This window comes from Canis lupus, chromosome 5 (assembly GCF_003254725.2).
Source record: "Canis lupus dingo isolate Sandy chromosome 5, ASM325472v2, whole genome shotgun sequence".
Taxonomy (NCBI): domain Eukaryota; kingdom Metazoa; phylum Chordata; class Mammalia; order Carnivora; family Canidae; genus Canis; species Canis lupus.
Window position 1 is genome coordinate 38,827,068 of NC_064247.1, and position 13,602 is coordinate 38,840,669.

At 45.2% G+C, this 13,602-nt stretch overlaps 1 long non-coding RNA gene across 1 annotated transcript; it reads right to left on the minus strand.

Annotated features, from left to right (window-relative positions):
* Nucleotides 1-433: 433 nt before the first annotated feature.
* Nucleotides 434-8,096, minus strand: LOC118354790 (uncharacterized). The gene is made up of 2 exons (XR_004815910.2): nucleotides 7,956-8,096; nucleotides 434-3,484 (listed from the first exon to the last, which is right to left on the minus strand). It is a non-coding gene; the product is annotated as an uncharacterized LOC118354790 (long non-coding RNA).
* Between the last annotated feature and the right edge of the window lie 5,506 nt (nucleotides 8,097-13,602).

Sequence of the window (13,602 nt, forward strand, 5' to 3'; positions counted from 1 at the left end):
CGCAGGGAGCCTGCTTCTCCCTCTGCCTGTGTATCTGCCTCTCTCTGTGTTTCTCTCATGAATAAATAAATTAAAACCTTTAAAAAAAAAAGAAGCTTTACCAATAACATAAACAGTTGAGTAATACATATATTCATGTTATATGTATTATATACTGTAATGTTATAATAAAGGAAGCTAGAGAAAAGAAATTATTAAGAAAATCATAAAGAGGGGATCCCTGGGTGGCTCAGTGGTTTAGCCCCTGCCTTTGGCTCAGGGTGATCCTGGAGTCCCGAGATCGAGTCCCACATTGGGCTCCCTGCATGAAGCCTGCTTCTCCCTCTGCCTGTGTCTCTGCCTCTCTCTCTGTGTGTCTCTCATGAATAAATGAATAAAATCTTTAAAAAATAAAAGAAAATTATAAAGAAGAAAAAATACACTTACAGTACTGTACCATACTTATTGAATTTTTATTTATTTATGATAGTCACACAGAGAGAGAGGCAGAGACATAGGCAGAGGGGGAAGCAGGCTCCATGCCCTGGGAGCCTGACGTGGGATTTGATCCCAGGTCTCCAGGATCGCGCCCTGGGCCAAAGGCAGGTGCCAAACCGCTGCGCCACCCAGGGATCCCCCCATACTTATTGAAAAAAAATCCATGAACCCACACAGTGCAAACCTGTGTTATTCAAGGGTCAGCTGTATATATGAGATACATATACATATATATCTTTACAGCCTTATACTGAATCCTTTTTTTAATTAACTGAAGAATCTGTTTACATTTGCTCTTAACACAAATTTAGCGAACCCATCCAGGCATCCAATATTTACACAGTCAGAGCTACGTACATTGCAATTGTAGTTCAGAGAACAGCCTAGAATTCCAGCAGCAAAGGTCATATTAGTGTATGTGTGAATGTGTGTGTCAGAGGTGTGTGCATGGTATGTGTGGAGTTGGATTACCCTAGTTCCTAAATAAACTGCTAAGTTTTCTGATCCTGAAGCTCAGAGCGATCAAATCCGTACTCATTCATTGGTCTGAACAGACACTCAGAATGTATCTACTACCCCAGGTCCCTACCTACAACAGCTCACTGGCTTTAGCCACCTCTTGACAACATCTATAAGTTACAGTTTGAAAGAATTTTCCTCTGAGTCAAAAGCTATCCCTCCTGAACTCTAAGCAAGTAAGGTCAGAGGTCATAAGTCAAGCTAGCTGTCCCCTAACAAGTTTTTCAGGCTCACAAGGTGTTCTGTTTTCTCAAGTCTGAAACCAGTCAGCAGTTTTTTTTTTTTAAGATTTTATTTATTTATTCATGAGAGACACACAGAGGCAGAAACACAGGACCCCAGAGACAGAGAGAAAGAGGACTCAATCCCAGGACCCCAGGATCATGACCTGAGCTGAACGCAGATGCTAAAAAGCTGAGCCACCCAGGCGTCCCACCAGCCAGTATTTTCAATGTTGAGAACTGACCTACAAAAATGCAGGCTTCAAGTTCCTACTTGGACCACCAAGCTCATGCTCCCTTGCAGCAACAGCCTGCTGCTGTCTGGTGTATGCAGTGCCCTTCAGACAGGCCCCTGGCTTCTGCATTTCCCCCTGCATCAGGGGACTTCTTCCTAAAGAATTCACCTTTCACACCAGAGTGTCCCAGCCAGTGAGTCAGCAAGGACCAGGCTAAGACATTTTGCCTTGTTCTGCTCCCTTCCAAAGCTTTGCCCATGTCACCCCTGACCCCACCAGCCTGTTCCAGGTTTCACGATGTTCCCAACACCCAAAGGGTCAGGTCCCCCTGGTAGTGGCAAACTCCAATCGCCGATGTAGTTTGTAAAATTTACTTTGCGGATGCTTACACGTGCCACTCCAGAGATGATTTAACACTGGGCCTTGGCATCTAATGGCCCTTCGTGATTAATACCAGTCATTTGTTCAAAGTTAACAGCCCCGGAGTGACAGCCATAGATAAATTAACAACATTAGAAAAACACTAAAGCAAGCATTTATAGGGTCGGTCGTTGAAGAATATGATAGTAATATAGATCGGCTCTGCTTACAGTCCGCTATTAATAAATTTTATCTGTGGAAGCCATTTTTGCCCAGTACCTTTTTAATTGTCCTGAAGTTGTCTATATTTATCTTGATTAAAAAACAAGCCAACTCCTAGCGACATTAATGGGTTTTATGTGCTTAGAAGTGAATATTATAAGCAGATGTGGGAAGCGGGTGGGGGTGGGAAGAGCAGGCCTGGCATTGTGTTTCCATCGGAGCAAGTTCCCTACAATGAATCCAAGGTGTTGAGTAATGGGCTGCTATAAATTAGGGGACTGTTTACCTCCTGACTCTGCCAAAGAAATGTAGCCAGATTTGGGCTTTGCCTTCCTCTCCTGCGGCCTGTGCCTTGTCAAAGGAAGGCAAAGAATCACTTTAACTAAGGGGTGCAGACCATTGCTGTCGCCCCTGCACCCGGTGCGGCAAGGCCATTTGCGAGGAGGTGCAGTTTAAATCCAAAGTGGACTTTGTTATCTTAGCACGGGTGTTTCAGCTTCTCCTGTGAAGGCAAACAGGGGTTCGAGGTCCCCTTTCTGAAGAGCAATGGCCAATCTGTCCCATTCTGTTGGGATAAAGCAATAGCAATAGCACTCAGAAATTACAGGACTGAGGACCCCTGGGAGGCTCAGTGGTTGAGTGTCTGCTTTCGGCTCAGGTTGTGATCCTATGGTCCTGGGATCGAGTCCTGCATCAGGTTCCCCTGCAGGGAGCCTGCTTCTCCCTCTGCCTGTGTCTCTGCTTCTTTCTCTCTGTCTCTCATGAATAAATAAATAAAACCTTAAAAAAAAAATCACAGGACTGGGAGGGACCTCATCCCCACACATCTGGAGGAGGACACTGGGACCCAGTGGGGTTAAACACACTGAGCCTGAGAGGTAGGGTATTGGGGCCACGGTGGGGGTCTGACCCCCTTTCCCGTATTTGTTGGGTCTCCACTTTCTCATTCTCCCACAACATGGGAAGAAGAAGGAGGTAGAGTCCATATCACAGCAACACTTCGAGAGTCACCTGATACAGAATGAGACAATAAAATACACATTTTTATGAGCAGTTTTGGGGCTCAGCAATTCTCCCCCATATTGCTTCTCCTTCTCCCAAAGAGCAACCAAGCCATGTAGATGAGTTTCAGCAGAGTATCTATGTGACTTCCAGAGTCACTGGTTTTGAGAACCACCAAGTCCAGGCAGCCCTTTCCAATAGACAAGGGGTCTGAGGCCAAGGCCAAAGCCTGAATGCCTAAAAGACAGAAGGCTCCTCCTACCTTTTGTTTCTCAGATTTCAAATCCTGCCTGGTGCGTCTTCTGTTACTGGCTCTGCGACTTCGAATGTAAATTCTTGGGCTCTGTTCCCCCGTCTGTGGCCACAGAATGATGGATTGAACTCAGGAGATCTCTGTGCTGATGGAGCTCTCCCAGTTGGGGACCACCCGGGAACAACAGTTGGCAGCTGTTGGGAAAGGGGGCATTGGAAGCGGGTCTCTTGGCCAGTGGAGGAGGACAATCTTCTAATTTTTTTTTTAAGATTTTATTTTTTTATTCATGAGAGACACAAAGAGAGGCAGAGACATAGGCAGAGGGAGAAGCAGGCTCCCTGGGGCAGTGGAGGAGGGGGGCATCCCAATGCAGGACTCAATCCTAGGACTCCAGGATCATGATCTGAGCCAAAGGCAGATGCTCAGCTACTGAGCCAACCAGGTGTCCCTGGAGGAGAATCTTCTAAAGCAAACTTGACCGAGGCCACACATTGCATTAGCAGCAGACTGGGGATGACCAGGCCATCCAGGCATTACATGGGCTGTGACAGATGTCCCCGAGCTCTGGGTGAGAGTAAGTCTCAGTGGCAGGGAGCAGGGTGGAAAGCCCCAGAAAACCATGGAGCAAAAGGCAGACACCTCCTTCCCCACTGTGATCTGTGGCTCTGTGCTAGGGGACTCGGGGCACAGCTCCACTCCCCTCTGTAAAATAAGCAGGCTGCACAAGACAGAGGGTGAGCACTCCCACTCGGAGGGACCCTCCAGCAGACTCAAGGGCCTACAGGGTGCATGAAGCAGGCTGGTGGGTGACAACGGTCATGAGGGTCCTCAGGGGGACACCTGCATGTGACTCTCCCATGGAGCCCTGTGACAGTGGAGGGAGCACAGGAGGTCTGGTGGCGTGTCTGGGGGACCTGGGCTTCCTCTGCCCACCTTCCCCCCGTACCAGGCATCTTTCTCACCGTAGCCACTCAGACAAACATGAGGAAAAAATGGAACAGAGCTGATGTTGGCTTCAGCCAGCAGCAGGCCTGCAGAGGCCACAGCGGGTTGAGACATTTGCCAACCCAGACAGCCAGACTGGCCTGGAGTCCAAGATGCTTCAACACGGGGAAGAAAAACAAGAGGCTGAGCCCAGGCATCTCCTACCACCCGACCTGAGAACCAAGACTCAGCTAGAATTCTTCAAGGACACTCATTAAGTGCCAACTGACTCCCAGAAAGTATAAATGGGGCAGAGATCCGGGAGGTGGGGGGAGAGGAGGTAAAGTGAAAGGAAAAAAAAAAAAAAAAGCACAAAAATAAAAACCAAACAAATGCAAGAGGTTAAAAAAAAAAAAAAAGAACGAATGGACTTCCACAAAAGAAACACACAAGTGCAATGCTACGGAAACCCATAGATGGGGACCCGCCCCCTCCCAAGCCTCTGGGTGCAGGAGAAGTCAGATCTATACTTAGACCAGATTTGGGGCACTGAGACCCCACTTTCTGTACCAGCCAGGATTTCCCTCCCCAAATAGTTGAAGTGCTTTCCTGGGGCGCTGGCATTAAAAATCACCCTCTGATCTCATAATCATGTTGTTTGCTCATATATTTTTTGTTCCTGTCAATTCTATGATTCTATGGACAGATGGATCTCGTCTGCCTGTCCCCTGCTCCTGGGCCTCTAGAGACAGCTCTGGTCCTCGATGAGCATCTGTGGGATGAATGAATGAGTGAACAAATGGCCACTCACATGCTGCTGCCTAAGGCCCTCACCCTGCACCCCTACATCCACCCAAGCACCACCACTGACCTCCTTGTAGTAGTAAATCCAGGGATCTGGGGGTCCCACTGGCTGGGCTGGGAACAACATGGTCCTTCATATCAATGCTGGGGACCAGCCCTGCCCCAGGAACGCTGTCCCTGCTGCCAATCCGGCTTCACTGACCAGTTTCTGTAAATTCCCTCTCTAGGGCTGTCGTTCCTTCCTACAGCCTGGCCAAATAACGAAGGGGCAGGGACTTCTCCAGGTCTCACTGGCATCCGAGACTAAAGGAAAATGAGGATGGGTGAGACGTTCTGGCCGACCTCACCCCCCACCCCAAATAGAACCTGAGTCCTAAATCCCCAGTTCAGCCAAAATAAATGTTTCATGATAATAGGGCCAGGATTTCTGGACAAAGCCAGAAAGCAACTGGAAACAGTCCTCCAAGAGATATGGGGGCCACTTTGTCCTAAGAGCAGCTCATCACTCGATGGAGGAGAGAGAATGTGGGTAATGCCCATGTGCTCTAGACCTCAGGCTGCCTTAATGTCAGGAGGATGGGACGCAAGGCTTCCAGCCTCATTTCCCAGTCTTTTAATGACCTGGGTCACAGGGAAAAAGGCCACCCTCTTTTCCAGCAAATACATCAGAATGAGATGTAATAATCTCATTAATGTAATAATTCCATTATTTGAATTCAACTTAGACTCAAAACAACGTCACAAAAGCTGTGGGTTGTCCTCCTTCAGGCATTTTTATTTTATTTTACTTTAAGATTTTTATTTATTTATTCATGAGTGACACAGAAGGAGAGAGAGAGACATAGGCAGAGGGAGAAGCAGGCTCCCTGTGGGGACCCCAGTGAGGAACTGGATCCCAGGACCCAGGATCATGACCTGAGCCAAAGGCAGATGCTCTACCACTGAGCCACCCAGGTGCCCCAAAGGTTTATTTATTTTAGACAGAAAGAGTGAGTTTTCAAGTGCAGGGGAAGGGCAGAGGGAGTGGGAGAGTCCCAAGCATACTCCACACTGAGCTTAGAGCCCTGTGGGGGTCTCCATCCCATGACCCATGAGACTAGCACCTGAGCTGAAACCAAGAGCCTAATACCTAACCAACTATGCCACCCAGCCCCAGCCCAGGAACCCCTGCTCAAGGCATCTTTAAAGGGACCTCCTCTATCTTAATGCCCTCTTCCCACATCAGTACTCAGTAAGCTGAGAAACAGAGCAGAGAGTGAATCTGAGCACTGAAATCTCACTGTGATTATTGGTAGAGACCAGACTGGAGCCCAGTACTTGGTGTGAGAGCCCAGCAGGCCTGCTGGCCAAGCTGGGAATGAAGCAGAAGGACTGGACCAGCCTTCCCACTCCCCACCCTGCACGTTGGTAATGGCGCATGCTCAGATAAGACCAAGGCATGAAGAACTCTGGCTCTCTGCCAATTTTATTGTTGCTGTTGTTGCTGTTGTTTCAAACTCACTGATTATGTAAAGTCACTTTACCTCTCCAGAGACAAAAGAGTAAAGAATCAACAGACGCCAGTAGCCTGTGAAAAATCCCCTTACCCATAACTCAGAGGGAGGGAATCTTCCCCACTACACCTGCCCTGCCTGAAAGTCGTGGTAAGCTATCTCAGTAAGATAGCTTCTACTGAGAAGAGCCCTGGTCTTGAGGCCTTCCTCTTGCTTGGTGGCCTCAGGCAGCTCCTGGAAACTCTCTGGACATTGGTTTCATCGTCTACAGCACCATGATGGATTTGAGCAACACGGCGTCAAGGTTCTTTCAGCTCTAATGCTACAGATAGCATGGACGTTTCTCACCTTTGAGACATTGCCATTCGGGCAGCAGGGAAAAAACGACCTATGGGGAATGTGGATTTTTCCTTACCCCCTTCACTGGGCAATGCTAAGGGAGAACTTATTCCACCAGAGATTTCCTCTAAGCAAGACCGGCACTCAGCCACTCTACTGAGCAAGCATTCTTACTACCCTATGTTGACAGAAGGGGACAATCCTGCTCCATCAGCAGGATGTGTGAACACTGGGAGGCTGTGGGATGACTGGTTTGCTTCTCCTAGCCTCCTGGCATGACCTCCCCCAGTGAAGTGAGTCCACATTGCCCACTGTGGGTCAGGACACCAGGCTTTCTCCCCATTGCCTTCAGGAGCACTAGTTATGGGGCTACTCTTGTACCCTAGAGATTCTTGTCAACGTTAGCCAGTGAGCTTCCAAACATCAGGACTTAACTTCCCCATTCAAACTTGTCTGGGAGTCTCAGGTTCAAGAATTGAAGTACTAAGCAACTGGACGCTTAGTCTTTTCCTATTGCTGGTCCCTCATAAAATCCCCATGTGATGCCATGGGCAATTACAGGTAACACGACATTAAAATAACAATGCTTCAGCTCCCATCTCGAATGGTTGAATGCATGCATGCGTGTATGCACATGTATGCACACCCCGGTTGATTTATTTTTGAGCAGTGGTTGATGTACTCTTCAAATTACTTATAATTTGAAAATGATTTATAGCTGAAACTGTGTATTGACTTTGTCTTACAAGCTGCAGAAACTGAAACTCAACCAAATATTATTCCTCAGTAGGACCATGAAAACTATCAACTGCCTCTGATTGATTTTAAGTTGCAAGGATTTATCCGAATCGGGGAAGTGCGGCGGTTGGAAAAAAAAAATCATACATCTATCAAACGGGGACATGAGTTTCAAACGGTTGAGAAATAACTACATCATCTGAAATGGCTAACTAAACATTTTTAGGAAATTGACTTTTTGACGACATAAATGGGAATATGTCTCAACCCCCTGACAAGGTTTCACATAATATTTCAGTTTTTTAAGGAATATTTCACTATCTCCATCACTGTCCATTTCCATCCCAGATCAGGGGCTGGGTTTTACCTTCAAAATCACCACTGGTCAGGGGCACGTGGGTGGCTCAGCAGTTGAGTGTCTTCCTTTGGCTCAGGGTGTGATCCTGAGCCCTGGGATCAAGTCCCACATCGGGCTCCCGGCATGGAGCCTGCTTCTCCCTCTGCCTGTGTCTCTGCCTCTCTCTGTGTGTCTCTCGTGAATTGTCTTTAAAAAATAAAAATTAAAAAAAATCACCATTGTTCACCTTGGTGCTAAGGACTCTGAGGCTCCCTTTCAGGGGCTATAACAAGTATCCTCACCATTGAATGGACTGGAGGAAGCCAGGAGGTCCAAGCCGGCATCCTGCACTAGATCATGCACCGGAGATGCTCAGACTTGAGTTAATCCCTCACGCTCCCAGCTTCCCTTGCAGCTAGAGTGGTCATGTGACCCACTCCTGGCCAATGAGAGAAGACAGAGGCTATCCTGGGGGCTTCTGGGAAAGAGTCACCTGCTATAAAAAAGAAAGGAAACGCCCACGTGGAGGAGTCCTCTTCTGCCATGCTTGCTGCCTCGTTCTTGATTGTTTCTGGAAGCAACTCTGAATAAACAGGATGCTTGGAGCTGTGGCAGGATAGACAGTGGGACTTAGGTGAGCACCTTCTTATCTCAAGCCACCGTGAGTCAGGGAGCTTGTGACTTTCAAGTAAAAACAACCTAACTGATGTTCTTGCTCCTGTCTCCTTTTAGTTTGTGCCTGTGTGCATTTTATCAAACCCAAATCCATTCAAAACTTGTTTCCTGTAGCAAACTCTGTTTGTTCAAAAATCGTTAATGAATTTCCCGATGAACCTATAATCAATGATTTGTACTTTTCGTAATGTTTTCAAAGGTCACCTTTACCATATATTAAATTCCTATTCACTAGGATCTCTTTAAGCCTCAGATTCCTCATTAACAAAATAATAATAATAATTAATAATAATGATAATGTCAACACATAAGGATAGAGATTATGCTTGCAAATTTCTCAGCCTAGGTCCTGACACATAGTAAATTATAATATATCATGTCTATTATTATTACTCATTACCATTGCTGTTATTATGTGATTTCTGGTCATAAGCTTCTTTATTGGTTTTGTTTTCTTTGTCTTCTGTCTGTGGCTACATATTTTCAATATATACAGTTTTTCGTATGAATGGCAGCTAGCTTTATATTTGGCAAAATTATGTTTAAACTCTTTTTCTTTAAATACAGTGTCAGGAAAGGAGTGGTATTTTTGAGCATTCCCTATTTCAGATAAGCACTTTTTTATGATAAAATTTAGCATTTTTATTTTTTATTTTATTTTTTAAAACGATATTGTTTATTTAAGAGAGAGTGAGAATGAGAATGCAAGCAGGGGGAATGGCAGAGGGAGAGGGAGAAGTAGACTCCCCACTGAGTAGGGAGCCCAATGCGGGACTTCATCCCAGACCTGGGGGTCACGACCTGAGCCAAAGGCAGATGCTTAACTGAACCACCCAGGTGCCCTGAAATCTAGCACTTAAAAAAAAAAAAATACACACCTACCTATTGCCTACTCCCTCTTTTTAGTTGCTGTACATAGTAAAGTCTAGAATTTTAGGCCCATATCATTATAACTAAATATTGCTTTTATGTTAAATACTTCTCCTCTAAGAATAATTTTTGACATTTTAATTTAGTTTCGAAACCAGATTAAACAACTTACCAAACTTGAATTCATGTTTATGTGTTGTAAATGCTTATCACAGCCATTCATTCTTTTCCATCAAGATGTTATATAGTCTCAAGGCTTCTTTTTGCATCTTCTCAGAGATGAATGCAGTACATTTACATAACCTTTTTCAAGAAGGAGACATGGGCAAATGTTACTGACAAGTTCTCTTGCAGAGAATGTCTTGATGTTGTCTTCATATGAAAAAAAAGAAGAAAATTCTTGAATCACAATAAGAAAGGAAAAAGTAGAAAATAAGGTCAAAGAGAATGCAGGAGAGGTGAAGTGCCCTGATTATGTAAGGGCCTCTTACGCCTTTGGAAAGATATGGGCTTTTACTGGGAATACTCAGAAGGATCATCGAAGAGTTTTGAGCTGAGGAATGGAGTGTCATCTTTTCAGTTTTGGGTTGTTTTTTTTTTTAAAGATTTAATTTTTAAGTGATCTCTACATCCAGTAGGTTTCAAGCTTACAACTCCAAGATCAAGAATCGCACACTCCACTGACTGAGCCAGCCAGGCACCACTAACTTCAGTTTTTAAGTGATTCTTCTGGCTACTGTGATTAAAATCAGCAAGCAGTGCCTGGGTGGCTCCATTGGTTAAGTGTCCAACTCTTGATTTTGGCTCAGGTCATGATCTCCGGGTGGTGAGACTGAGCCCCATGTTGGGCTCCATGCTGAGTGTGGAGCTGCTTAAGATTCTTTCTCTACTCCTCCCTCCACTCGTGCTCTCTAAATAAATTAAAAACTATATAATAAATAAATAAAGTAGGCAAGAGGCATTGTAATAATCTGGGCATCAGATAAAGATGCTGGCCCCAGAGTGGTAGCAGTAGTTTCTGGGTCTGCTTTGAGGGTAGAGGCAACTGTATTTCCTAAGGGATTTGATGTCACGAGTGAGACAGGAATAGTATAGCTCTGAGATTTGGGACCCGAACAACCGAAAGAACAGATCTCTCATCAACTGAGAAGAGGAAGGCTGTACCTCAAGCCAGCTTTCAGGAAGGGGGCTATTAGGAGTTCAGTTTTGGACATGATGAATTGTGCACATCTATTAGACATTTAAGTGGAGATGCTGAATGGGGCATTGGATTATATAAGCCTAGAGTTTGGGAGAAAAACTTGAACATACAAATTTGGAAGTCATCAATATCTAGATGGGGGGATCCCTGGGTGGTTCAGCGGTATAGTGCCTGCCTTAGGCCCAGGGCGTGATCCTGGAGTCCCGGGATCAAGTCCCACAGCAGGCTCCCTGCATGGAGCCTGCTTCTCCCTCTGCCTGTGTCTCTGCCTCCCTCTCTCTCTCTCCCTCCCTCTGTGTGTGTGTCTCTCATGAATAAATAAATGAAATCTTTTTTAAAAATCTAGATGGTATTTAAAGCCACGAGCCTTGGTCAACTCCAACGGTATTTTTTTTTTTTTATAGCTCCCTACATGGAGTTATTTTCTTTGGATGCGTGTTTGAATGAGAATACAGGTTTGAGATTTTGGTTTTTTCAAGACACTAGGTCTAGAAGGGAGGAGAATTTTTCACTGGTCAAGGTCCCAGTCACTGCCTACCCTAGCTAGTGGAACCCTTTCTCAAATCCTCAGCTGGAGGGCAGGCTTACCCATACAGCTCTTGGCCCAACTTAGTGGGAAATTCAGTCAGCTAATACAGTCCTGGTGACCAAGATGGGAGTTGTCTCTGCACCCCTCCTGCCTGATACTCCAAAGCTTCAAAGTATCAAGTACTGGGACCCCACAACCCAGCATGCACTGCTCCATGGCTCCCCTACAGCGCACTTGGGGACTTATCACCCACCACAGCCAGACCCTCTGACCTGCCTTCTGCCCTGCTGTTTTTTTCCCTTTTTCCCCTCAAAGTTACTTCTTACGAATTGCCAAAGGTTAAACCTGTATAGTAAATAGATGCCTCCCCAGGCTCAGAGTATGGGGTGAGATATGAAATATCTCCCTACCTTTGTTTCAATGGGACTATTACTCACAATGAGGTAAAGTCTGAGCTAGCCAGGAGGGAAAGCCCGGTTGGCTTTTCTCCCTTAGGCCCCATCCACCTCACTCCCTGTTCAGGCTTTGGGATGTTCATCAGGTTTAGCTTTAATCTCAGTCTGTCTTCGAGAAGAGTTTAGTGGCAAGCTGGAAGAGATCCATAGAGAGCTGCTAGTCTGATGCCATTTTAAGCCATTTCAACTACAAAATAAAGTCATCTAGCATAGAGGTCACTTAACATTGTAAATTTCTAAACTCTCATCACCAAAACCAGCATGCTAAGGTCAACAGAGAAATTCCAAACAGTGATAGTAAGTTTCCTCTCTTAGATCCCTGGACATTTTAAACCTATCTCATTTATCTCTCTGCCCATAAATAACAACCAGTTCACTGTTGGGATTCTGCTCTCTGGGGAGGTGGGGGGCAAGTCTGTATATATTTTCCCAACAAGGTATAAGTTCCACAGCCAGAAAGAAAAATCTTTTTCCCATCTCTAAATACATGCATAAATATCCACTGTAGGCAACCTAAAATTAGAATATGCAAATGGTTAAGGAGATTTGGCCTGGGTCCCATTTCTCTCTTTCTTCTACCCCTCTACCTCAGTAATTAACATTTCCTGGGCTCATCTGTTACCCGTATTTAAGATGTCCACAGCCCTCACCCCTCTTCATGACCTCAAAGCCAGGAGAAAGCAAAATGCTCCTCTATCACCCTTTTCTGGGCTGTGGCTACCAGAAGAAAAAAAAAGGAAAAAAGTCAGATCCACACTTTATGGTTTAATGTGTTGCTCATCTAGTATAATTTTCTCTGCAGGATGCAAACCAAGCCCAATAAATAACGGATTAATGGATAAGGAACTCATGATTAGAGTTCACCCTTAATCAGAGGCTTGCCAGAGGTGTTCAGGAATTGTGTTGCTAAGAGCCTGCTTGGAGCTGAAATTACCATCCTCAAGGATTTATAGTTGAGACACATAGTAACAAAGCCAAATGAAAGCAAGGTCAAGGCAGCACCAAACAGGGAAAAACTCAGAGCACAGATTAAAATTATCTTCCTCTGAGTTCCTAGAGTTTTACTTCTTTTGACACCCCCTCTTTTGTTTTCATGACAATGCTTTTCTCCTACATGAACTTCACAGTACCTCCCGGAAGCCCATAATGACGCCTTGCACAGAGTCATCTGCTATGACGTTTATTGAATTGAACAGAATGGACTTGTAACATTATAGATTAGCACATATGTGTACACGCATGTCGTCAGATTTTCTCCAATAATGCCCAAGACCCAAGAATAAGAGGAGATTTAGAAGGGGTTCTGGGGAGACATTGATGGGGTTTGGTGGAAGACCCAGGCTACTGGGCATTATGTAAGGCATCGTGGAAATGTTGATCTTGAGTCAAGAAAGGGAAAGTGAAGAAAAATGATTTCAGAGGTGAAGGAGAAGCTAAGGAACCAGAGGGGAAAGGGGGAAAAGGATTTAATAGAAGTAAAAACAAGAAAGATGTTGAAGATAAGGAGATTGGAAGCAAATAAAGGAAGTTCAGAGCCAAGGATCCCAGAGATCTCCAGAGCTCCAAGTTGCAGTGAGATCTCCTGTGGGAAAGACATGAGTAATACCTCCTAAAATGGTCAACACATGCACCCTGCGGAAGGACTGTACAGAAGGGAGCTGAAATGGAAACAGAGGTCAGAGAAGGTCAGAACCCTCTCTGATCAAACTATTGTTAAGAATCACCCAAGTATGAATGGAGGTGGTGGGATCATGATAGGAGGTAGGAGAGGAAGGTGGCAAAATTAAAACCCACTGTTAGCTTCTATTTCAAAATGTTCAACCAAGATCTTCAACAGACCATTGACATCCACAACAAGCCACTGATGCCCAAATCCTCTGCACCTGCATTTTTAAATCTTTCTGTAAATTAGTTAATATATAATAATACTGCAAAATGGAATTTGTT